Source organism: Giraffa tippelskirchi, chromosome 14 (assembly GCF_054371585.1).
Source record: "Giraffa tippelskirchi isolate mGirTip1 chromosome 14, T2T-mGirTip1v1.2.pri, whole genome shotgun sequence".
In the NCBI taxonomy this organism is placed as follows: Eukaryota; Metazoa; Chordata; class Mammalia; order Artiodactyla; family Giraffidae; genus Giraffa; species Giraffa tippelskirchi.
The window spans coordinates 35,681,358-35,706,393 of NC_137288.1; the positions used below are offsets into that span (position 1 = coordinate 35,681,358).

At 39.5% G+C, this 25,036-nt stretch overlaps 2 protein-coding genes across 16 annotated transcripts in view; one reads left to right on the forward strand and one right to left on the reverse strand.

The window, feature by feature from the left end:
• The window catches only part of DTNA (dystrobrevin alpha), a 433,073-nt gene extending 418,235 nt beyond the window's left edge, over positions 1-14,838 (reverse strand). For all 9 annotated transcript variants that reach the window (XM_081562501.1, XM_081562499.1, XM_081562494.1 and 6 more), the window contains exon 1: positions 14,652-14,838. The gene's annotated coding sequence lies outside the window, so the exon portion shown is untranslated. The remainder of the gene's footprint in view (positions 1-14,651) is intronic.
• The window catches only part of NOL4 (nucleolar protein 4), a 675,738-nt gene continuing 655,588 nt past the window's right edge, over positions 4,887-25,036 (forward strand). For all 7 annotated transcript variants that reach the window (XM_081562521.1, XM_081562531.1, XM_081562522.1 and 4 more), the window contains exons 1-2: positions 4,887-5,238; positions 15,368-15,472. The gene's annotated coding sequence lies outside the window, so the exon portion shown is untranslated. The remainder of the gene's footprint in view (positions 5,239-15,367; positions 15,473-25,036) is intronic.

The window sequence follows — 25,036 nt, forward strand, 5'->3', positions numbered from 1 at the left end:
ATTTCCTTCTCCAGGGGATCACCTCCTGCACTGAAGGCAAGTTCTTTACCACTGAGTCACCAGGGAAGCCCCTAGAAGGTATAGTGAATACTCATTATGGCCAAGGTGAGTTCTAACACAGAATATTCTAAAATACTGAATCCAAGTGAATAATGTGGCATAGCTGATGAACCAGGGAGGAAGAACAACTAAAAATTATGGTCTTGCCACGGGTTTGGTGAGAGCTTGGAGAAGCACAAGCCAGGGACTCACAGGTTTCTAGTTTCATAACTGATGAGTCTCCCTGCCGGTCTTTCAGCTCAGCTAGATGGGGGCTGGGGTATGGGGAAGAGAACAGAAAAGCAAAACAAAATAAACAAACAAAATGATGGAGACAGCAGGCAAACTGGTAGGAGAAAACAAAGGTAACTGACACAGATTAGCCTCTGTTCACAAGCAGACAAAAGGATGAAGACTAAGAAAGAAATGAAGCACTGATATCTGTCACCTTCTCCTCTCCCTTAATCACCAACTTAATCCTAAAATCAGAACCAAAAAATATTCCACATGCTCAACCAAGTGAAATCACAGGGCTATATTTTTTCCCCCTTAGATGATCGTGGCTGGGTAAAATGGGATTATTTTGCCTTTGTAACCACTCCAGAGCAGATTGATGTTTATCTTTTTTGTCAATTCGAGAATGCAAACTGTAAAAATATGAACCAATTCTCAATCTCATGTCTAAAATATTAGAGGTATTTACAAAATGAGAACATTTAATTTATAGCTGTTATGTCACATGCTCCTGGAAAAATAAGTCATATGATGAAAAATAATTCTTAAGCCAATAAAGGGGAGAAAAAAAGGAAAAGAAAAGCAAAAAAAGAAAATGAAAAAATGCACAAACAGACCACACTGACATTGAGAAAAACAAAAAAGAGCAGTCAGATGCTTTGAAATGCTTTCCGGTTTTGAAAGTCTGATTCATAGTTTCATCAAATATTCAAAATCAACCTGACTCATATATCACTTCCTAAAAGCTGTTTAGCAGCATTAGCAGAAATATTATTTTGAATGCAATCTCATGGTAAACATTACTTGGGCAGTGTTTAGGTTAGAAGGAAAAGTCAGAATTTATCTGCATAAGGAAAAAAAAATCACCTGACACATTTTGTGTGTATAAATAGAAACTCACACTGTAGGGGGAAATCTGGACGATTGCCCGCAGAAGACACTTACCTTCCAGAATCCCCCTCTCCTTGCCCCCATTTATTGTGGAAGAACTATTTGTCTTCATATTTAAGCCTTACCTAAGCACTTTGGTGGTGATTAAACCACCCCATTTAAATATGCCAACCAAATGATTCCTCTGAGAAAGAACACATCTGACTAGTACTGCCAGGGCTAGGGGCCTTTATTTATAAAGGATGAGTGTGTGAGAGAAAACATCTGCTCCACCATTTGAAAATATGTTTTCTAAGGAGTGGCTCCTCCAACCTGCCCAAATGGTCTTATTTAACAAACACTGTATAATGAAGGTTTGGAAAAGCCTTCTCCCCAAAACAATGTCGAGGCACAACCATTGAAACACCCGAGTAGGGTGAGTAAATGAAAAATATAATCAGCTTGAAGGCACAAAGGGAACAGAAGGAATGAAAAACACAGTACCACTGGTAGTGGGGAATATTGAAAGGGTAGGAGAATAATTTTTTTCTGGACTCAGAATGTATGTCATTAATTTTTTTTTTTTTTTCGGCAGAGCCATGCAGCATGCAGGATCTTAGCTCCCCGACCAGGGGTAGAACCCATGCACCTATGCACCTGGCAATGGAAGCAGAATCTTAACTGGAAGATCACCAGGGAAGTACCCAGAATGTGTCATTTTACATCAAAAGCAAACAAACTGTTTTCGACCCATCCCCCTGATTTATTTATAAAAAGAAAAAAAAAAGACACCTTTAAAAAGGTATGTATGTGGAACTGAAATTTATGATTTATAGAAACCAAAAAATATATTTAAAAATTACATATAGTAAAATGTGATGATCAAAAATCTAAAATATTAGTCACCCAAAGTCATGGGTTCTAAGTAAACTCAAATCTATCATGTTTTCTATGTTTAGTGAACTGCTAATTGAAAGTGTGAACTAATAGAAAACACCATCTTTAACATAAAACTGAACCATATTTAGGACTATATGCCATAGTGTGTTAGTCGCTCAGTCGTATCCAACTCTTTGCAACTCCATGGACTGTAGTCCACCAGGCTCCTCTGTCTGTGGGGATTTCCCAGGCAAGAATACTGGAGTGGGTTGCCATTCCCTCCTCCAGGGAATCTTCCCGACCCAGGGACCAAACCTAGGTCTCCTGCATGGCAGGCAGATTCTTTGCCATTTGAGCCACCGGGGAATCCATCTGTATTTTATTACCATCAGAAAATGTTTTTTTTTCATCTTTTAACCATTTACTTCTTAATGGATTTTGTCCTACTCCATCCTGGGGTTTGTAACTGCACCCCCAAATATAAACTCTTTATTCAGGAATGTCGCTTCTCTTTCCTAAGGACAACCTTGGAGCCAAGATCCCTTTTAATCTCATATGACCCCAGAGAAAAATGCCAGCCTACAATAGAGAGTGAATCCCCCACGGTGGAGCTGATGTGGTAATGACAATGATGAATCCGGACATCTGCATATGTGTCTGTCTCTAACAATATTGTGTGACAAGATCTCCCAAAACGAATCTTCTTCAAGGGAAGGCAGAGGCGCCCCCACCCTCGCCTCCAAATATCCTCATGCCTGGTGTCGGCCCCAGAAAACGTCATGAAGACAGCTAGAAAAACCCATTAAAGTGAGACTCGGCAGCTACGCAGAACCAAGGCAGGGAAGTGTAGGCGTGGCTGCAATTTTTGGTTTTCATCACGGAATGAGACATGCAGCAGTCATGACTCTTTGGGTTAAGGATACAAAACAATTGTGCAAATCACTGAAACATCTTCAATGAAAGAGCCCCTTTGGGGTGATAAATGTTTAATTTCTGCATGATATTTCCTTGAAAAAAATATGTATACTTAAAACATGCTGAATGTTAAACATGCTAAATAGATTTTATAAAAACCTAAATGGATGTCAAGAATCATGAAAAAAGGGATTTCCCTGGTGGTCCAGTGGTTAAGAATCCATCTGCCAATGCAGGGGACATGGGTTTGATCCCTGGTCCAGGAGGATTCCACAGGCCACAGAGTAACTGCAGAGTACTAGAAGTCTGTATACCACAACTACTGAAATCTGCAGGCCTAGAGCCCATGCTGGCAGCAAGAGAAACCACCCAATGAGAAACCCGTGCACTGCAAAGAAGGGTAACCACTCCCCACAACTAGAGAAAGCCCAAGGACAGCACTGATGACCCAGCGCAGCCAAAACAAACAAGTAAATAAATAAAGAATCATGAAAAGCATACATTTAATGTTTTCTTCAGTGGTTGGAGCAGCTGCCCTAGTACTCAGTTCCCAGGTGTAGAGGCATCAGAACGCACCTGGAGGGTCTGCTGCAAGAGACTGCTGAGAAATCTGCATTCACCGAGTTCCCAGGTTGTGCAGATGCTGCCAGAGGACCACTCTTTGAGAACCACTGCGCTACTACTGTGAGAACTTCAGGGTTAAATACAACGTCATTAACTCGATTTGTCTCTAGGGAGAATTTCCCCAGACAGTTCTTTGTAATCGCCTCTCCACCAACTATTCTTCCTCAAAATATTGGTTTCAAGCAGAAAACTCATAGCCCCATCTCTTGTACCTAATCTCCTGAGTAGTGATCAAACAACTCGACAAAATCCATACACTTATTTTTAATGTATAATTTTACATCAAATGAAATTAACATGAGTGCTCACTGGGAGGTACTTCTTAAGAGTTTAAATGTGGATTTGGGGTTCTCTATTTTCTTCCTAGCTAAGCCACATTTTACCACATGTTTTCTGGTTGAAAACTGCATTTCAGATGGATAATGTTTCTGGGAATGAAGAACACTTTGTGAGAATTCAAGAAGGGCTGGAACGGTATAGTTTCAGAATCCTTCCAGAAAAGACAGCCTATGAGACTGGGGAAAGTTTCCAACCTTGCTACACCCTGCAGTCACGGTTTCCCAGGAGAGGAAAAAGCCGTGGTCTGGAGGAGTAAGAGGACCTCCGCGTGATCCCTGAACCTTAGCACTGATGGAATGTTCTGTAATCCTATTTGCATCCCTGTCCAAGTACTCTCTCATCCTGCTGATCTGATTATTCAGAAACAGATCAGTAGTAATCCCCTGAGCTTCATCCTCTGAGAATCAATGTTGAGGGATATTTTTCAATTTACCCTTGCATAAAAATTGTGGACTAGACATCTGTGAAGATGGAGCAAAAGTACTTTTCCCTCTTCCTTTCACCAGATACAACCCTAAACCCTGGACACTGCACATAAAATAAACACACAAAGACGCTGAAAGTTAGAGAGAAGGTAAACCCAGGTAGGGGAACTCAGGGCCCAAGGAATGACACGGTGGTGAGTTCCCTGGATTTTTGCATTGCTTCATATATACCAGACAAGGATATAAAGAAACCAGAAACCCAGAAATGCCAAAAGGCACAGATAAAAAATGGCAGGCCACCAAAAGCATGCTCTTTCAGCCAAAGGATCAAGAAAGGAGCGACAAAGCAAAACAAACAAATGAAAAAAAAAAAAACTTTTATAAAGAGTAATTGCTCTCTTGCAGCTATATGAGACAGAAAAATAAATGTGGCCCCATCACATCCATGCCAACAAAGGCCAAGTAGGGAGCCTAGACTGTCACCCTCACCAGGCTGAAACAGCATACCCAACTCCCCTCACCTCCATCAAGGTGATGTCACAAAAGACCAAGTAGGGAGTTGGGACTTTCATGCCTAGCAAGTGGGTGGTAATGAGGCTCCCATCACCCACCTCCACTAGGTTATCAATGGAGACCGTATGGGGAGCCTGAACGTCCACCCCCACCTGGCACTACCAAGTCTCCCCTCCTCCTCCCCATTGGGTGGTAACATGGGAGGCCCACCGGAGAGTAAGGATTATCATCATGGCCCAGCAGCAGCCACCTCCCTGAACTCATGCAGTCAGGGAAGGCCACACGGGAAACAGAAAGGGACGTATCAGCGAAGACCTAATGAGGAGCCTGAATTCCTTCTCTTCCCCACAGGACTATGGAGCCCCCTCCATATTACATATTACATGACAAGGGAGACCAGGTAAGAAGCCTTCACTTCTACGCCCATTGGCAGTGATGAGGTGGCACCATTCTCATTTCACCCACCGGCGTGATGTTACTGGAAGCTAGCTAAAACAGAAGGTTTAAATAAGATCCAAAGTCTTTTAACTTAATAAGAAAATGGCCAGGTTTCAGTTGAAAATCATTCATCAAACCAAGAATCAAGGACATAAATCAATTACATAAACTGAATATAAAAGGACAATGATAGATGCCCATAATTAGATGAGAGAATGTTGGAATTATCTGACAAAGGTTTTAAAGCAGCCCAGATTTTAAAATATTTTTTAAAAATACTTCAGTGAGAAATTATGAACAAATGAAAAAGTAGAAAGTGTTAGCTAAAATATAGAACGTACAAGAAAGAACTAAATGGAAATTATAGAACTGAAAAAAAAATCAATAACCAAATATAAAATTTAGTGGGTGGGCTCAATAACATAATGAAAGTGACAGAGGAAAGAATCTGTTAGCTGTATGACAGAGCAACTGGAATTACTCAGTCTAAACAACAGAGAAAACAGACCAGAACCAACAACAAAGCCTCAGAAACCCACGTGTGGTAGGATCCCAGAGAGATTCAGGTTGGCCTTAATCCCTGGAAACTGTGAATGTTACCTTACATAGCAAAACGGATTTTGTAGATATGATGTAAATTAAAGATCTTGAGATAGGGAGGCTATCATGGACTATCCAGGCGGGACCTGAATGTAATCACAGTATCCTTAAAAGAGGGAGGCAAGAGAGATTTGACCATAGAAAATGAAGTAGAAGATGTGATTAGAGAATCAAGAGATTGGAGTGATACAAAAAAGGGACTGTGAGTCACAGAATACCAGTGGCCCCCAGAAGCTAGAAAATGCAAGAGAGGTACTGTCCCCAGGAGCTGTCAGAAGGAACTAGTACTCCCAACAGCTTGACGTTAGCCCAGTGAAGCTGACTTCTGACTTCTGGTCTCCACCTCTGTAAGAGAATAAATGTGTTGTAAAGCATCATGTTTTTGGTAATTTGTTACAGCAGCCATAGGAAACTAATACATTGTGTTTCTGTAACAAAAGATCTAATACTCAAGTCTCAGAGAAGAAAAGAAAATGGACAGGGATCAAAAAGTACCCAAAGAAATAACAGACGAAAAGTTCTTAGATGGTGACAAAAGACATAAATCTTTAGATTCATGAATATGAACGCCAAACAGAAAACCTCAAAAATATATACCAAGATACAGCATAGCAAATTTATGAAAACTAAAAACAAATAAACAAAAATCTTGAAAAGAACAAGAGATAAATCACACTTTACCTATAGGAGAAAACCAATTAGAACAAAATAAGACTTCTCATTAGGAAACACAGAGACCATAAGGAAGTGGCACAATATTTTGAGTGCTTAAAAAAAAGAACTGTCAACCCAGAATCCTATATTCAGTTAAAATATCCTTCAGGAATGAAGGGGAAAACAAAACATTCTTAGATGAAGGAAAACAAAGATATATTGTCAAGAGGAGGCCTATCAGCTCTAAAAGAAAGGCTAGGGGGAGTTTCAGAAACAAAAAGAAAAGCAATGAAAGAAGAATGTTGGAATATCAAGAAAGAAGAAAGAACATGGTAAGTGAAAATACCAATAAAAACCATGAATTTTTCTTGCTCCTCTTGAGCTCTCTGACCTGTGTTTGACAGTTGAAACAAAAGTTGTAACAGTTTCTGATGTATGTAGAGGAAATAGTTTAGAGAATTATACTATTAATAGAAGAGGATAAAGGTACATAAAGAAAGGTAAAGTTTTATGCTTCACCGTAACTGAAAAAATGACCACAGTGGTAGGCAGTGATAAATTATATGTATTGTGATGTAATACTCAGAGTACTCATTAAAAGTCTATATGAATAGGTACACTTAAAAACTTTATAGGTAAATAGAAATGGAATTCTATATATGCTCAAGTAACTGATAGGAAGGAAAAATCCCAGAGAAACTAAAACAAACAAAAACAGAGAGGAAAAACATCAAAGAATTAAAATGGCAGACATACAGTCTTAATAAAATGTAAATGTATAAATATACAAATGAAAGAATAGAGACTTGCAAAGTCAATTAAAATATGTAACCCACCTGTACTGTACAAACAAAGAATTCAGATCCAATATAATGATACAGGCAGGTTGAAAGTAGAAGGACAGTGAAAAAAAAATCATGTAAACATCAATCAAATAAAAAAATGAATGTCTATATTAATATCAGATTCAGTAGACTTTAAGCAAATAAAATTGTCACATATAAATAGGAGTATCATGTTATGATAAAATAATCAATACACCAAGAAGACATAGCAATCCTAAATTTATATATACCAAACAAGAGAGCTGCAAAGTATAGTCAAACTTATAGATGTGAAAAGAGAAACAGACAAATCCAAAATTATAATTGGAAATCTCACAAATTATTTCAACAATGAATAAAACAACTAGACAGAAAATTAGTAAAGACAAGAATTTATCAGCACCATCAACCAACAGGATCTAATGAGCATTTATAGAACACTCTATCCAAAAACAGTGAAATACACACTCTTTTCAAGTGCCCATGGGACATAAACCAAGACAGACAACATTCTGGGCCATAACATAAACCTAAACAAATTTTAAAAGCCTGAATTCATACACAGTGTGTTCTCTGACCAAAATGGAGAACGATAACACAAAAAATAAGGTTCTCTGACCAAAACCAGAGAAAGAAGACAGAAAAATCTCCGAACGTTTGGAAACTAAATGCCACCCTCCAAATAACCCCACAGGTCAAAGAGGAAATCTCAGGAGAAATTTTGAAACTAGTACTTGAGCTAAATTGAAATGAAAACACAACATACCAAAATATATGGGACACAACAATAGCAGTGCTTCAGGAAATTTGTAGCATTAAACACATGGATTAGATATATTCTATCTTTTCAGGTTATGCCTGTCAATGCAAAATAATCACACACTCTGACTGATACGTTTACCTGTATTACTTTTTATAACAATATACAGTAACACATCTAACGCTTCTGTTCGTGTTGGTGCAGGTGACAAAAAAGATACAGACATGGTTGTTCAGTTTTCTGCATCATGTTGATACTATCAAATCTGTTCAGAAATCACAGCTACACTGCAGATCTTGGCACTGTTCTTGACTTGTGCTTGTTGTCAGAAAGGCTATCTCCTGCATTTACTCAAACCAGAGTTTTATTGACATTCCTTGACTAAACCCAACCCCCACTGACAAAGAGGGATATCATCAATTTCGTAAGTTTAGACTCTACTTCCTTTGCTGGTGGTTTTATGCAGGAATTGCCTTTCTAGGTGAAATTCTAAAACACAATTGTTATATAAACATAAGTCATCTTTATGTGATAAAACTATTGATGTGAACTGGGTAAATTCATCCGGTAACAATTAGGTCTGTTCACTAATAGTGCAGTTTACTTCCATCTGAGTATTTGATAAAATGGCACTTCTCTTTCATCTTCAAGTTAGGAGTGGTCATAGGACTTGCTCTGGCCAATAAAATATGAGTAGAAGTAGCAGGTGCTCCTTCTGATAGAAGTCTTTTAAGAATCTGTGAGTGACTCACCATGTTTCCATGTGTTTGATGAATGAGTGATGGGGATGTTGTAGATGACAGGGGTTTTGTGAGCTTGGGTTTCCATGTGAGGAAGATGTAAAATAGTCTTTTATTGGCCAACAGGGCAGAAAGCATTAGCAAAAAATAAAGCTAGGCTCATTTCAGTAACCAAGGTTTTAGCTGTTTGCTATGACTGAATAACCTAAGCTATTATAACTGAGTAACATATTTTGTGTTTACATTAAACACACAAAACTCTTTGCAATAGGACAGGGCACTATGGCATCAAAATGTTAACTACAATTAATGAGTTATTCTTTGTTGTATATGATGGTACCTTCCACTCTGATAATACATACACACACACACACACACACAATCAAGCCTTGTGTCTCTTTCCTTATGATATAAATTGGAATAACAGTTTATTAATTACTGTGATGCTTTGTATGGTGGGGATCACATAGAGAAATAATGTATCACATTCTCCATGAGTTACAGAAAATGTACACATTGCCTATAATGTTTCCAACAACTTCAAAGAAGAGAGTTGAGTATTTGTATATGTGCACTCAGTTTTAATTTTGTTTCATAGTTAACAGTAAAATCAATCATATCAAATGTCTATGTATGCATGCTAATTTGCTTCAGTCCTGTCCGACTCTGTGACACTATGAACTGTAGTCTGCTAGGCTCTTCTGTCTGTGGGGTGCTCCAGACCAGAATACTGGAGTGGGTTACCATCCCCTCCTACAGGCAATCTTCCTGACCCAGGGATTGAACTCATCTCTCTTATGTCTCCTGCATTGGCAGGTGGGTTTCTTACCACTAGTGCCACCTGGGAAGTCCGTATCAGCTGCATATGATTCAGTACTTTCAGGGGAGCAATAACACTGATTGACACCTTCAAACACTGTGCATAAACCTTTACATGCATCAGCACACCTAACTAATTAGTGCTGTACCTTACTGATCACATGTGCCATGTGTTTTATTATTTGGATAATTAAAATAACTAAGTTTATTTAAAAATAACTAATATTTTAAGTAACTAATATTTAAAATAACTATGAGTCATGTCATAAGTTCCCAATGTAAAGATTAACATGGACTTTTAAATTTTACCAAGGTAGTTCAACAGGTGTTTTTATATTAGATTTTATATCCCTTTTGCAGTACACAGTACTCTGAACAACAACACTGGGGGTAGATGAAACAGATGACTTTAAATTTTCAAGTTTACTAACGGTCATAGAACTTCCAACTGTTAAAGATATTTACCTAATTATTTGAAAGGCCAAAGTATATATTTGTAATATTAGAAATTTCAATAGTTTCAAATGGTGCTCGAATTACTATTTTTGAATTCAAAAATATACAATATATAATGAGAAATTCCCCATAATCCAGCAGTTGCCAGGCTCTAGGCATTTATATATCAATACCTGTCCTTGCTTTAGATAATTTGCATTTAAAATATGGAGCAAAAAGCATTGACATAAGGGAAGTTATAAGCTTTTTCCCACTGGTTTTAATTGCAGGAAAAGTAACCAAAAGATCAAATTAGGAGGTGTTATGACTTTTAACAATAATGGGGATTTAATGCATTAATAAAATTATGAACCAGATATTACATGTTAGTAGCTAACAGCATGAACTAAACAATCAATACTAGATTCAGAATCTCTACCTGTGCGACAGTGGCCATGATTACTGTCCTCCTTGATGCCTCAGTTTCCTCCTCCATAAAATGGGGGTAATGGTAATACAGGAAGCCCTCATTTGGCTACTGTGAAGAATACCTAAGTTACTTTATATAGAGCCATAGATGTCCGGCACACAGTAGTCAATAAGTTTAGTTATTATTAAGTTTGCTTTACATTATTAATACACATTTCCTCAGCATACTCAACACTTAAGCTCACCTCTCTTACTCTGTGCCTCTTTTCTTCCTACAGACACTTCCGGGAATCTTACGGATGTGTGATGAATCAATTACATTTCTATTTTGAGACATCCTGCTACTTTAACAACAAGCAAACACATACACACACACACACAACTATTTTTTAAAAATTAAAAGCAGTTGTTAAGGCAAAGAAAGACAATGGCTATCCTTCATCAAATTTAAATATCTCTTTGAAAATAGAGTAATAACCAGGTAAGGGTAGTACATGCTCTTTACAGGCTGTAAAAAGCACTGTGAAAAGGATTTTTGTGATCTTCTCTATGACCAAAGGTGTATGATGAGGGGAAATAATGTATCTACTGGTGAACAGAGATGTGTAGAGTGAGACATAGGTCTCTGACTCAGAAGACATTGAGGGAAGCATGTAAGAACACACTGGACAGCCCAGGGGACTCTACTTAATGCCCTGTGGTGACCTGAATGAGAAGAAAGTCCAAAAGGGAGGGGCTACATGTATCTGTTGGAGAAGGAAATGGCAACTCACTCCAGTGTTCTTGCCTGGAAAATTCGACGGACAGAGGAGCCTGGCGGGCTACAGTCCAAGGGGTCACAAAGAGCTGGACATGACTGAGAATGAGGACACATATGTATTATGTACGTCCGAATCACTCTGCTATAGAGTATAAATGAACACAGCATCGTAAAGCAACTATATATCAAATAAAAATTAATTAAAAAAATAAATCTTAGTAAACCCCTCCTCATACATTATGCCTCTGTAAATAGGGGACTTCTAATGCATCTTGTTCCAAACCTCCCTGTCTGGTCCAGAATCCTTTATTACACATTCTTACAGCATTCCTTCTTTCAGAACTCACTTCATTTATGTGTATGACTATTGGATTGAAGTCTGGCCCCTGGGCTGGCAGGGCGCGCTCATTTTTCTGCTCACCATGCAACCCCAGTTCTCCGCCCAGACCCTGCAGCAAAGAGCCTCTCAAGAGGCAGAGACAACACAGTTCTCCCAAAACTAGAGGCAGGGGACTTGAAAGGAAAAAGTCATGTCAAATCTCCCAGGTGAGATAAAAGTAGTGAGAGAATGCTTTTTCTAAAATAAGTAATAGAAACTAGACAGCTGGAACAGATGAGTCAGTTAAGAAAGGATATATGGACATTCCATAGGATTTATGCCTTGATAACCATCAACATTTTACATAAACAGATGTGGAAAGTTCAATTTCAATATCAAAAAAGTTTGTGCCTGATGGAATGCAACTTTCTTGACCACAGCACTGTACTCTAGCACCCCCAAATAGAGATGGACCATACCTTGGGATGTGGAAGAGTTTAACTACTAAAGATAATTCTTTTCACATCCAAAGATCATGTTTCTATGCAGTTCAGTTGGATTCTACTCTTTTTTCACTCACAATGTTCAATTAGTGTGGATTTGATATATGTATACTGAATTTAATGAAACTGGAAGACCAGACTTAAGGAAATCTATGAATGTCAAAATAATTTTGAAACTCATTATGTGAAACAGCAATTAAATTTACTTGAAAAAATAACAGATGAAGACCTAAGAGAGATAGCTGTCTAATAAAACAAATAGTATAAGAGCTACGTGATAAACTCAGATGAGACATAATTCTCTAAATCCGTGCAGTTGGGCTTTACCCCACTGAGACCTTTCTTCACATCATGATTCATTTAGAACAAGTGGAGACGTTTACAGTATTTCAGCTTAGAACTAATGAAAAAATGTGATTTCAGTCTTCACTGCTATACAACTTTGTCTAAAGTACATACAACTGGTGAAAAGGCGTGACATACACGAACACCCTCGCAATATAGCCTGCTTTTAATCACTGAGAGTTGAAAGAGAATTGCATAATTCTTCTTTTAAAACTGCCTAAGCTCTTGTCAGAGTGATTGAATTAAAGATGATTAAACTTGCTCAAAATTCTGCAAGATGGGGTTCGGAAGGAAATGATGGCCCTGCTTTGAGCCAAATAACAGACTAATACTTTAGGAAGTTTAAAATTAAGTGCAAACAAATATGTAGATTCAGGTGCCTGCTTTATAATAATTGACTTTGCTGATAAATCTTACCTGCTGAAAATCTTAACTTGGCTGATGAACACTACTTTAAAGCATAATTGTTTCAGGAAATGGTCAACTGTGGCAAAAGGAAAAGGCTCAAAGGATCCTTGCCATAATTGGCATTAAGATTTAGAAAAATGTTAATTGTCCCCAACATGTAGCACATAGTTATGAGGTTCATCTTGGTAGAAATGTGGTCAATATATCAAATATAGAAGAAAAAAGACAGTACAATTAAGTCCCATTTTTATGAAAAAAAAAAATATATATATGTTGGTTTAGAGTTCACCTAAAGCTCAACGGGTCTTTAATATTTAAAGCCCTGCGACCTTGGGTAAATTACTTCACGTCTCTGTGTCCGGATTTCCTCATATTACACACTCCTTATGGTAGTGTTAGAATTGAGTGAATAAAGCTAAAGTTCATAGAACTGTTTTTTTCCATAAACTTTCTACCCTTGCAATAAGCAAAATAAGTCCTTTTATTTTTGTAAAAGAAATGAATAATTATGCATACTTCAACAATATAGGTTACTGATATGTTCAAAAGGAAACACAGCACTTATTAAACCCCAAGTGATAATAACAGATAATAGCAAACTTGAACAGAACCATAACTCAAAAGACTCTTTTAATAGAGCAACAATGAACCTAATGGCGTTGAATTTCACCGCCAGAGTACAGCCAAGACTCCCCACTCCACCTCCACTCAAGTCCTACACTTACCTTCTCAAAGGCAAATCTCAAGCTCACCAAAGAGGAAAGTTTTACTCCCAAGTCCCAGCCTCTGTACCACTGAGCCCAGCCCCGCATCCTTCGTCTCTTCTTGGCGTTGGTCTTTAGACACCTCGCCACCTCCCATTCCGGTACCAGAACGAACCTCGCGTCCACCTTAGGTCCAAAGGAAAACTCCAGGCTCCAAAAGCCGAAGACACTCCCCTCCCCTCTCCCTGCCCCGCGCCCATCCAGCCGCGCCGCGCCCCCCTCCCCGCGCCCACACCCACCCGACCCGCCGCCCGGACACCGCAGTGCATTGCAACACGCGCCGACGCCGCCGGCTGGAGAGGACCCCGGCGCGGATTTCCCGCTCAATAGTAGCCCCACAGCCTGCTCCCCACGTGAGTGTCATCCCTAACGGAGGGGAGCACGCCACCTCCCAGCGGCTCAGCCCGCGGGGACCACCGAGAGGGCAGCGGGGACCATAGAAACAACTCAACCCGCGGCGCGCGGCCGGGCCTCGGCGGGCGGGCTGCGGAGATGTACCTGCGCGGCCCCGCGCCCCCGGGCCGGCCCTCCTGCCGCAGCCGCTCCCGCCGCCCCGCGGGCCCGAGGCGCCGCCCGCCGCCCGCCCGGGGAGGCGCCGCGCCGCAGTCCCGGCTGCAGCGCCCGGCACATGCTTGGCGCCGCCGGCGGCCGGCGCGGGCGCACAGGTGGGAACCCCGCGAGTGGGCGTTGGGGCGATTCCCTCCCCGCCGCCGCGCTCGCTGCCCGCCTTCCACTCTTGACTTTCCCGGGTGCGCGGCGCCTGCCCTTGCTCCGGAGGCGGCCGAGCCTCCCGGGCCCGCGCCCCGAAGCCGGGGGCGGCTGCGGTCCCTGCGCCGCTGGGGCTGCGCGTCACCGGGCATCTCCCGCCCGGCGGCTGGCTCGGCGGGCCCCCACGGGCGGCCGGGGGGCAGCGCGCGGCAGCCGGGCCCCGCGCCCACCCTCTGGACCCTCTCCACCCCCGCGCCCTCCCCCACTCCCCAGCTGTCGAGGGAGAAAACGCCTTGTACGCACACACCTTGGAATGGACGGACGCCACAGTCGCCGACTCGCCAAACTCTTCGAAGGTGTCCACCGGTCTGTCGGGAGGTTTGGGCATGGAGTAGGAGCCGCTTTCTTATTATTTAATAATGTTGGAAGTGCCGAGTCCGCTGCCAGAGTTGTGGGTCATGTGGGCACAGCAGAGCCTGGCTACTGCCAGTACCAGGGTTTCCTGAGGATCCTGAAACTATGATCTCATCCTCCTCATCCGCCTCCCCCGCCCCTCTCTCCGCGGGCGCGCACGCACAGCACACACACACACACACATACACACGCGCACACACGCACACACGCTCCCACTGCCTGCACTATCCTCCTTCTTGGACTGAAATATTCTGCCGGGGAAATACACTGTTCACGCGCTTCATTGAAAAAAAAAAAAAACCTTCGGGAGAACGATTTTTCTCTTTGAAAGCCTGATTTATGTGCTTTGTTTATTTCCTACAGTTGGTCTTCACACGTGCAAGGGAGCTGAACAGAGCCTCAGAATTAAAATTAAAAATAATCGTCCTTTTATGTTGACCCAGATTTTGGTCAGAATCCAGGACTCAAACAGTCCAATTTCCATTTAAAACAGAGGCAATAATACACCAGGTTTGAATATGAAATAGAAATAACATCTGAGATGTGTGCAGTGGGTTTCTTGCCCAAGCTGCAAAAACATCTCGCAAACATTACCTCATTTATTTGCAGAACATCTTTGCAGAGGAGGTGGAAGAGAGGGCAACTAGTACTGTCACTTCGGAGACACAGAAGCACGGGACAGAGAGCATGACTTATCCAAGTTCACCTAAGTCGGTATGTCACTATAAACAATTGCACAGCTACTCCCAATTTGCTAATTCACTATAACCAGTTCCTGAAAACTTAAGGCACTGAAACATAATGAAGATATTTTTGATTATTTGTAAGTGACCTCCTACCGAAGATTGAAAATTAATTTTTCTCTATGTATGGGTTTCCATAGAATGTTCTCTTGTGTACTTGGATAAATCTCCAGTTTCATGTTTTCATTTATTTTCTTTCTTTACTTTATTCAGGGATGTTTTAGGCCTGTGTGTCTGTGTGTGTAGTCGTATTCATTTGAGTGGTTTAAACTGCTTAAATAGCAGTATCAAGCAAGTTTAGTCAATGTTTTGAGGGTAGTCACCGATTTCATAATGATTTCTAAATTCCACTCAATCCCCTTTTAAGTGCCTGGTGTATATGAAGAAGTGTGCTATGTTTTGAAGGGTACAAAGGACTTTAATACATGGAACCTTGTCTCCATCAGTTGTTGAGACAAAATATACATACACACAGGAAATTTCCTGGTGGTTAAGATTTTGCCTTCCAATGCAGGGGGCGCAGGTTCAGTCCCTGGTCAGGGAGGTAAGTCCCACGTGTCTCCAGCCAAAAAACCAAAACATAAAACAGAGCAATATGGTAACAAATTCATTAAAGGCTTAAAATATAAGCACACACACATACATATGTTTTTGCTGGGTGATTTGCAGGTGAAACCCTTTATTATTTTTGGTGTTACGAATTATTACAAAAAATACAAGATACACTCGTTTTCTTTATACCTGTTTTCTGTTCCATGTTAAAATTATTTCATCTGTCTTTGTGTTCCCAATTTTAATCTGTCTTTGATGCGCACAGAATTTCAGTGGCTGAGGAAATACGTTATTTTGCCACTCACCTGCACATGCAATGTACTCACATAAACACCACAATTTTAAAAATATTTTTAATAGTTCTCACAAAGAGCACTCTTTAATAGCCTTTGTGCAGGTGTCTACAGGAAAATTCAGCATCTAACCAGTCTTCTAATAATTCAAAAAGAGAAGAAATGTGGTGAGAGAGAGAGATTAAAGCAAGAGAAGGCAGAAGAGAACCAGATAAAAGAGGTTGGGGTTGGGGGAAGGGAAGAATAAAAGAAAATTGAGAAATTACAAGAGAGGGAGAGAAGAAGAGTAAAAACATAAAAGGAGATAAAGAGGATCAACTTTCAAGTGAAAGCTAAAAGTTTCCAAATTTTACTGCATGGAAAATAAGTTTAAGAAATCATAGACTTTTTATTGTTCTCAAATATTACTTTATGATAAGCTTATTGGAATTTAATGATAAAGAAACCAGGTGTCAGTCCCACAGAGGCTACCCTGAATAATCTCAATTTTAGTAATTCCATACAGGACCACTAGAAGAAATAAATCAACTGACCTATCAATATAATAGAATAATAAAAATGATAGTGGGATCAAATAACCATGATATAGTTAAAATTTTTAAGAGGAAATTAACACTGAAATTCAGAGAAGTATATGGGAAACCAAAGGTATATTAAAATGGGCAACAGAGTTAAGCTTGCCATATTTAAAGGAAAATAATAGTATTTTATCATTTTAAAGCATTTAAGATTTTTCTAAGTGCTTTTCATAAGTATTAAGCCTAATCATAATTAGTGGTGGACTCCTCTGTGGGTTTAATTTTAAAAGAATATAATAATATTTCTTAGTTTTTCACACATTGGATGAAGTGCTGAACATTGTCACTCTGTTTTAGAAATATCATTTATATTTTGTGATCAGTCAGTCATAAAGATGCTGCTCGGCACAGTTCAACTGGATGGATTCCTGGGCATAGATCGCAATGGTGATTTATAATTCAGGATTTTGCACAGGCTGTTGGAGTTAAACTAGAAGCGTTAGCATGTAGCAGAATCTAATGGCTTTGCCATATTTCTAGGAGATTTCTACACAAGCGTGGAGACCTGCATTGAGCAACAGTGTATCAGGAGCACTTTCCTTTTGATCTGCATACTCTTGGAAGGATTTGTTTTAATCAGAGATATATTTAGGCTTGATGATTATGAAATGTGTTTCAGAAATATGTTACAACTCCAGTGGCTAAACAATCACTAGCTGTTTTTGTCTGAATATTTTCTTTTAGGGAAAATATATATATATATTTTTAGTAGGACTATGAAGACTTGGGCTTCCCAGGTGGCACTAGTGGTAAAGAACCCTCCTGCCAATGCAGGAGACATAAGAGACACTGGTTCAATCCCTGGATCAAGGAGATCTTCTGGAAGAGGGCACAGCAACCCACTCTAGTATTCTTTCCTGGAGAATCCCATGGACAGAGGAGCCTGGCAGGCTACAATCCATAGGGTCACAAAGAGTTGGACATGACTGAAGCAATCTAACATGCACGCATGCACACCTAATTTAGGCTACCTTTATCAAGGAAAATAACTCACTGATATTTACTGTTTTGCTCTTCTAATTTCTTGAGATTTAAAATGAGAATGAGAATGGCCATAGGTCAAATCAGAATGTTGACTATGTTACAGTGAAACTAGGTGTGTATTTATGTGTTTTATTAGCATAGTGATATATGGAGTGTATATGGGTTATAGGCCAAATCAGAATGATTACTATCATCTGTGAGCTGGTCATAGTTTGGGGGTAATGAGGAGTTAATCATTCTGGAGTATTTAAAAGATTTGACAAAAGTAAAAAAGAAAATGGATTCGAAAGTGTTGAAGAAGTAAAGATGTCACTATTTCATCAGTTAAAAATACTATACCCCCTGGGTATAGACTACTGTTTCAGAGGAGGATGATATGGGAGCTTGAGCAACACAGAATTTATATCAATACCGCTCCTCCGATACACTGATTAGCTTTCAAGAATGATTAGCGATCCAACACAGGTTGCGTTGATGGATCAACAGAGCTGTGGCTTGGGGGATTCATGGTGAGACGTTTGTTTTGGTGTGACAGCTACCGCATTTGGAGACCAGGGTGGGCCCTGGGCAGAAGTATGAAGTGGGTGAATTTCGTACCTGTCTTTTTTTTTTTCTCCATTGTCCACTCTTCCTGTAGAAGTCCTGCCTTCTCTCTGGCTCCCCCGGACAGTCAGAACCCTTTGCTGTTCCCTGACATTAAAAGAACTCATCAGCCTCAGAAAAAACACATGGCCTTCTGACCACTGAAAGGTGTAAATTATGAGCTAAGCAATCATGAAAAGTGAGGGGGTTTCAGGATGTGTTGATGTTCATAAACACCAAGGACGTTCAATCAGCCTCCTCGTGCACCACTTCGAGATACATATTTATGTCAAGTTAGTATCTGTTTGGACTTCCCGGGTGGCACTCGTAGTAAAGAACCCGCCTACCAATGGAGGAGACATAAGAGACTCAGGTTCGATCCCTGGGTAGGGAAGATCCCCTGGAGGAGGGCATGGAAAGCCACTGCAGTATTTGTGCCTGAAGAACCCCATGGACAGAGGAGCCTGGTGGGCTACAGTCCCTGGGGTCATAAAGAGTTGGACACGACTGAAGTGACTTAGCACGAACTTACAGTGTCTGTTTGCCTGACAGATCCTGCCTTGAGGCACGCTCCTGTCGCCTGTTACAAGTCCAGGAAAGTGAAGGTATCCTTGCTTTCACGCACCCGTGTTCCCTGCCCCCTTGGACTGAGCGTCCCTAGCTCAGCTGTTTCCCGCAGCACCTGTGTTGGTTCTGTCAGTCAGTGTCTCCTCTGTTGATCTTCCTGTCTGACTCGCATCTTCAGGACAAGTGCTGTTTGCAGTCTCCATGTTCTCCTCAGATGGATTGAAGGGGAGAACGAACAGGTTTAAGCGGTCAAGTGTATTTTGTTTCCTAGGGTTCAAATAAACAAACCTGCTGCCACTTTAAATAGCTGTGATGCCACCTTATAATGGCAATTCATTAAACACATGCTATGGTGGTTTACATCTCTCAGTGACCTCACATCAGTGCACACTTTACTCCTGGGAGAATTTGTTTTCTCAATGGAACATAAACAGACCTCAAATGTTTTAGATAGAATATAAGTGTACTGTTACAATGGAGACAGTGCAAAAAGCCAGCTAGAGACTACAACTTTTCAGAAGGTGCTTATAATCTACTTACTTTGCTGCCAAAATTGTTTTGACCCTGTCTTTAATTGATATGGGGCTGAATGTTTTCGTTTTGCCCAAGAAAACATCTTGATACCCATGGTCCAGAATAATCTACATGTCATCCAGAATAATACTGAATAAAGCAGAAATGTCAATATAAATAAATTCAATGTAGATGACCAATCCAAATAATTAAGGAACAAAATGCTATTTATTGAAAATGAGTTATAGCTATACTCTTTGTCTCAGGGAAATGTCAAAATTTTCCTTGATGATTTCTAAATAAACTTAATGTTTTTAATGGCAACAAAGAAACCTGCTACAAAGTGGAAAGCATAGTCAAAACACTTTTATTTATGTAAAATCATTTACCTAATTTAATTATTTCCCACTGAAATGGATCTTTACATATTGTATAGACAGCCCAAATCTCAGGACCATGTTAACAAGCACATGTTTTAATTTAAAAGTTAATCCCTACAGTAAATACCATATAATTTATTTGAGGCTGTGAAGCCTTGTATTTTATAATAAAAAATTAAATGAAAAAAGGTGGGTGGGAGGAGAGATGAAAACTAATCAAATCATAATATTCAAAATGTATAACAAATCTGTGAGTAGATCCATAATTAAATATTATTATTTGGAATAATGGTATTTTACATTTTAGGAGGTACATTTTGAGATAGTTCAAAGAGTATTCCTATGAGGTGATAATATGATTATTACTATGCAAATTTTCTTTGTTTATTAAGATGCTTATCTTTTATTTGTGCCACGAATATCATGTACGGGTCTCCTGTCCTTTCCTCTGTGTGGTTCCTCACCTGCGTCCCCAGATCAGCTGGAACTTTCTGCAGGATGTCAGTGCTTTTCATTTACATATTGTTTTTCATTTCTATGTTACTGTTAATCAGCTGGTCAGAAAGGAACAGGACTAGCAGAGATTTTGTAATATTTTATCAAAACCAAAAGCCTTATGTGGTAGCCAGCTCCTAATATAGGGTCAGCATTGTTTGTGCTTCTCACTGGACTCACAGGAAAGTTTCCTTATTTTGAAGTTGTTATATTTTTTGTTTGCACATAACTGACAAAGCATTTTAAGATTCTCAAGGACAGCGGCCATGATGAAAACTCTCTGTTTTTTTCCCCTCCCTGGAGAATACAGCATGTTTATTTCATATAGGAGGTCCCTGGAGAATAGTGATAGGTATAGGATAAAGATGATAGTGAGGAAAATAAAAAATGTTACCTCTGGCACAGTGTAGCATATGGAAATAATTCTTTTAAGCTTGTAAATACTTCTGGCAAAGCATGTTTTGGTATGTTTTATATGAACAAGCTGAATCAGATACCCTGTGTGGCTTGCTTTTGCTCTTGGGGTACCTCAATCTTTCTCTTTTGTTTCTCCTAAAACACGCCCCCCCCAAAATATTTTGGATTAAGGAATTATACCCATGTGAGTATATTTGTTTATATCTTGTGGTCAGTATCAGGGAAGTATATTTCTGTTTGAAATGATATTTCTTCAATTTAACAATGTAAAATAATTGTAATTCCACTGGTGTCTGTGCCTTTTCTGTTTAGAGGAAGAGAGTCTCAGTATTTGAAAAGTATTTTACAGTTTACATGAAAGGAAATAGAAGATATTTTAAGATCTTCTGTTTATGATTTTAAAGAAAAAACAATTTACTTATTTTATAGTAGAAGTGGAGTGAATACTTTAAGGATTATGTGCAGTGTGTAAATATTCTATTCCAAATGCTTCCTGTCCTATCCTTACCATCATCAAAGTACCTTCTGCAACCAAGTGTTGTCCTTCCTCCTTCCAAGACTTAACTCGTGGAAACCCTGTCTTGAAACCTATTCACGCAATATGTTGTATTAGACATCACGTGTATTACCAGGATTGTCTGCTCCTTCATCAGAGTTGTGAACTCCTTATACATCTCTTGTACATTTCACAGTATCATTTTTTTTAATTGGAGGTTAATTAGTTTACAATATCGTGGTGGTTTTTGCCATACAATGACATGAATCAGCCACAGGTGCACACGTGTCTCCCATCCTGAACCCCCCTCCCACCTCCCTTCCCACCTCATCCCTCAGGGTTTTCCCAGTGCACCAACTTTGAGTGCCCTGTTTCACGCATCGAACTTGGACTGGTGATCTATTTCACATATGGTAATAGACATGTTTCAATGCTATTCTCTCAAATTATCCCACCCTCACCCTATCCCACGGAGTCCAAAAGTCTGTTCTTTATATCTGTGTCTCTTTTGCTGTCTTGCATATAGGGTCATCGTTACCATCTTTCTAAATTCCATATATATGCATTACTATACTGTATTGGTGTTTTTCTTTCTGACTTACTTTACTGTGTATAATAGGCTCCAGTTTCATCCACCTCATTAGAACTGATTCAAATGCATTCTTTTTAACAGCTGAGTGATATTCCATTGTGTATATGTACCACAGCTTTCTTATCAATTCGTCTGCTGATGGACATCTAGGTTGCTTCCATGTCTGAGCTATTGTATACAGTGCTGTGATGAACACTGGGGTACATGTGTCTCTTTCAATTCTGGTTTCCTCAGGGTGTATGTCCAGCAGTGGGATTGCTGGCTCATATGGCAGATTTATTTTCAGTTTTTTAAGGAATCTCCATGCTGTTCCTCATAGTGGCTGTACTAGTTTGCATACTCATCAATAGTGTTAGAAGATTCCGTTTTCTCCACACCCTCTCCAGCATTTATTGCTCATAGACTTTTGGATAGCAGCCATTCTGACTGGCATGAAATGGTACCTCATTGTGGTTTTGATTTGCATTTCTCTGATAATGAGTGATGCTGAGCATCTTTTCATGTGTTTGTTAGCCATCTGTATGTCTTCTTTGAAGAAATGTCTGTTTAGTTCTTTGGCCCATTTTTTGATTGGGTCGTTTATTTTTCTGGTATTGAGCTGGATGAGCTGTTTGTATATTTTTCAGATTAATTCTTAGTCAGTTGCTTCATTTGCTATTATTTTCTCCCATTCTGAAGGCTGCCTTTTCACCTTGCTTATAGTTTCCTTCATTGTGCAAAAGCTTTTAAGCTTAATTAGGTGCCATTTGTTTATTTTTGCTTTTATTTCCATTACTCTGGGAGGTGGGTCATAGAGGATCTTGCTGCGATTTATGTCAGAGAGTGTTTTGCCTAAGTTTTCCTCTAGGAGTTTTGTAGTTTCTGGTCTTACATTTAGATCATTAATCCATTTAGAGTTTATTTTTGTGTATGGTATTAGAAAGTATTCTAGTTTCATTCTTTTACAGGTGGTTGACCAGTTTTCCCAGCACTACTTGTTAAAGAGATTGTCTTTTCTTCATTGTATGTTTTTGCCTCCTTTGTCAAAGATAAGGTGTCCATAGCTGTGTGGATTTATCTCTAGGCTTTCTATTTTGTTCCATTGATCTATATTTCTGTGTTTGTGCCAGTACCATACTGTCTTGATGACTGTAGCTTTGTAGTATAATCTGAAGTCAGGTAGGTTGATTCCTCCAGTTCCATCCTTCTTTCTCAAGATTGCTTTGGCTATTTGAGGTTTTTTGTATTTCCATACAAATTCACAGTATCTTGTAGTTAATCAGTAAACACTTGCTGATTGCTTTGCTGATTAACTGAAAATAGGTTAGTTACTATTGTCCATGGACTTCTCCAGGCAAGAATACTAGAGTGGGTTGCCATGCCCTCCTCCAGGAGATCTTTCCAACCAAGGGATTGAACCCATGTCTTTTACCTCCTGCATTGGCAGGAGAGATTTTTTTTTTTTACCATTAGCACCACCTGGGAAACTCAATTTTGACATGATGTTGTTTCCCCAAATAAGGGCTTCCCTGATAGCCCAGATGGTAAAGAATCCACCTGCAATGCAGGAGACCCCAGTTCAATTCCTGTGTCGGGAATGTCCGCTGGAGAAGGGATAAGCTACCCACTGCAGTATTCTTGGGCTTCCCCTGTGGCTCAGCTTGTAAAGAATCCGCCCACAATGAGGGAGACCTGGGTTCGATCCCTGGGTTGGGAAGATCCCCTGGAGAAGGGAAAGGCTGTCCACTCCAGTATTCTGGCTTGGAAAATTCCATGGACTGTATAGTCCATGGGGTCGCAAAGAGTCAGACACAACTGAGCAGCTTTCACTTTGCCCCAAATATAAAAGAGTGATGTCTTCTCTTTCTATTTATTATTAATCTATGTGCATTTCCAAGTCTTTAGATATATATTCCTAGCACAACATTATTTTTTATAATAATGATGGAGTTTGATAACAGAAATCTTCCTTCTATATCTATAAATAAATAAGAAGTAAAAATTGGTTTATTGTTTAGCTGCAAGGAGTAGTACTACCTATGATCTCATAAATTTCTGCCTTAACTAGAAAAGATTACTATAGGATCATTCATTGAGGACAATATGACTTTATTTCTTACTTTAAGAAATTAAAAGAGCAAATGTGGAGGTATTTAAATATAAAGGATTTTCTTTCTTTGGTAGTTTTTCTCAGTGTGGAAAATTTTTGATAATCTCAAAATTTAAGCTGATTTATTTTTCCAATTATACGCTCAACATGAGTACAGAATGGCTTATGTTTGCTCAAAAAAAATGAACAAATATTTCAACAACTGAAAATATTTATAAATTGCCTAATATATATTAAACACATTTGTTTAACAATAAATCATGGCAAAAAGCCACAGTCTATAATCAGTAATGCTTTTACAAAATTCAAATTTGCTACCTTAGTTTTTATTTCCAAAATTACATTTTATTTCTCAGTTATAGTTTTCTTCATGTCCCGAATGGAAAAACTACATATACCAGGACCTGCTCCACTGCTGTCTCTGCCTCATCTGACATGAAAAGCTTTCTAGTCTTTTCTCTTGTTATCTGGAATGCGTCTTACTAGGCAGTGACAAAGGATTTGACCCCCTCTCTTAGCTTTTATTTGCACTGTCCCTGGCGCACCTTTAACCTGTGAAACCTTCCTGTGATAAGATAATCACTGGCAGCAAACCACAGTCTAATCAGAACAGGATCACCCAGGAGATGCCCTAATGTGTGGGCTTTTAACTTAAACAACAGGGGCACTAAAACAGTTAAAAGATATCTTTTTTTAAAAGCTTCAAAGTAGTTATTCATGAAAAGCAAATAAAAACTTCCCTGGCCTGAGCATACCTATTGTGTGGTTACTTAGGTTCTCTTAACTTTCTTTCAATAATGATAGCTATTATCCAGCTGTAGCAATTATTAACCCATGACCACTATTCATCTCTCTGCCCATGTTATTTTGAAGCACATCCTAGATATTGCATATATTCATTCATGGATAATTCAGTTTATAGTGAATACAATTTTAATTTAGAATTACACATGGGGCAGGTAAGGCAGAATACCATAATACTGTCGGTGTTTAGGGG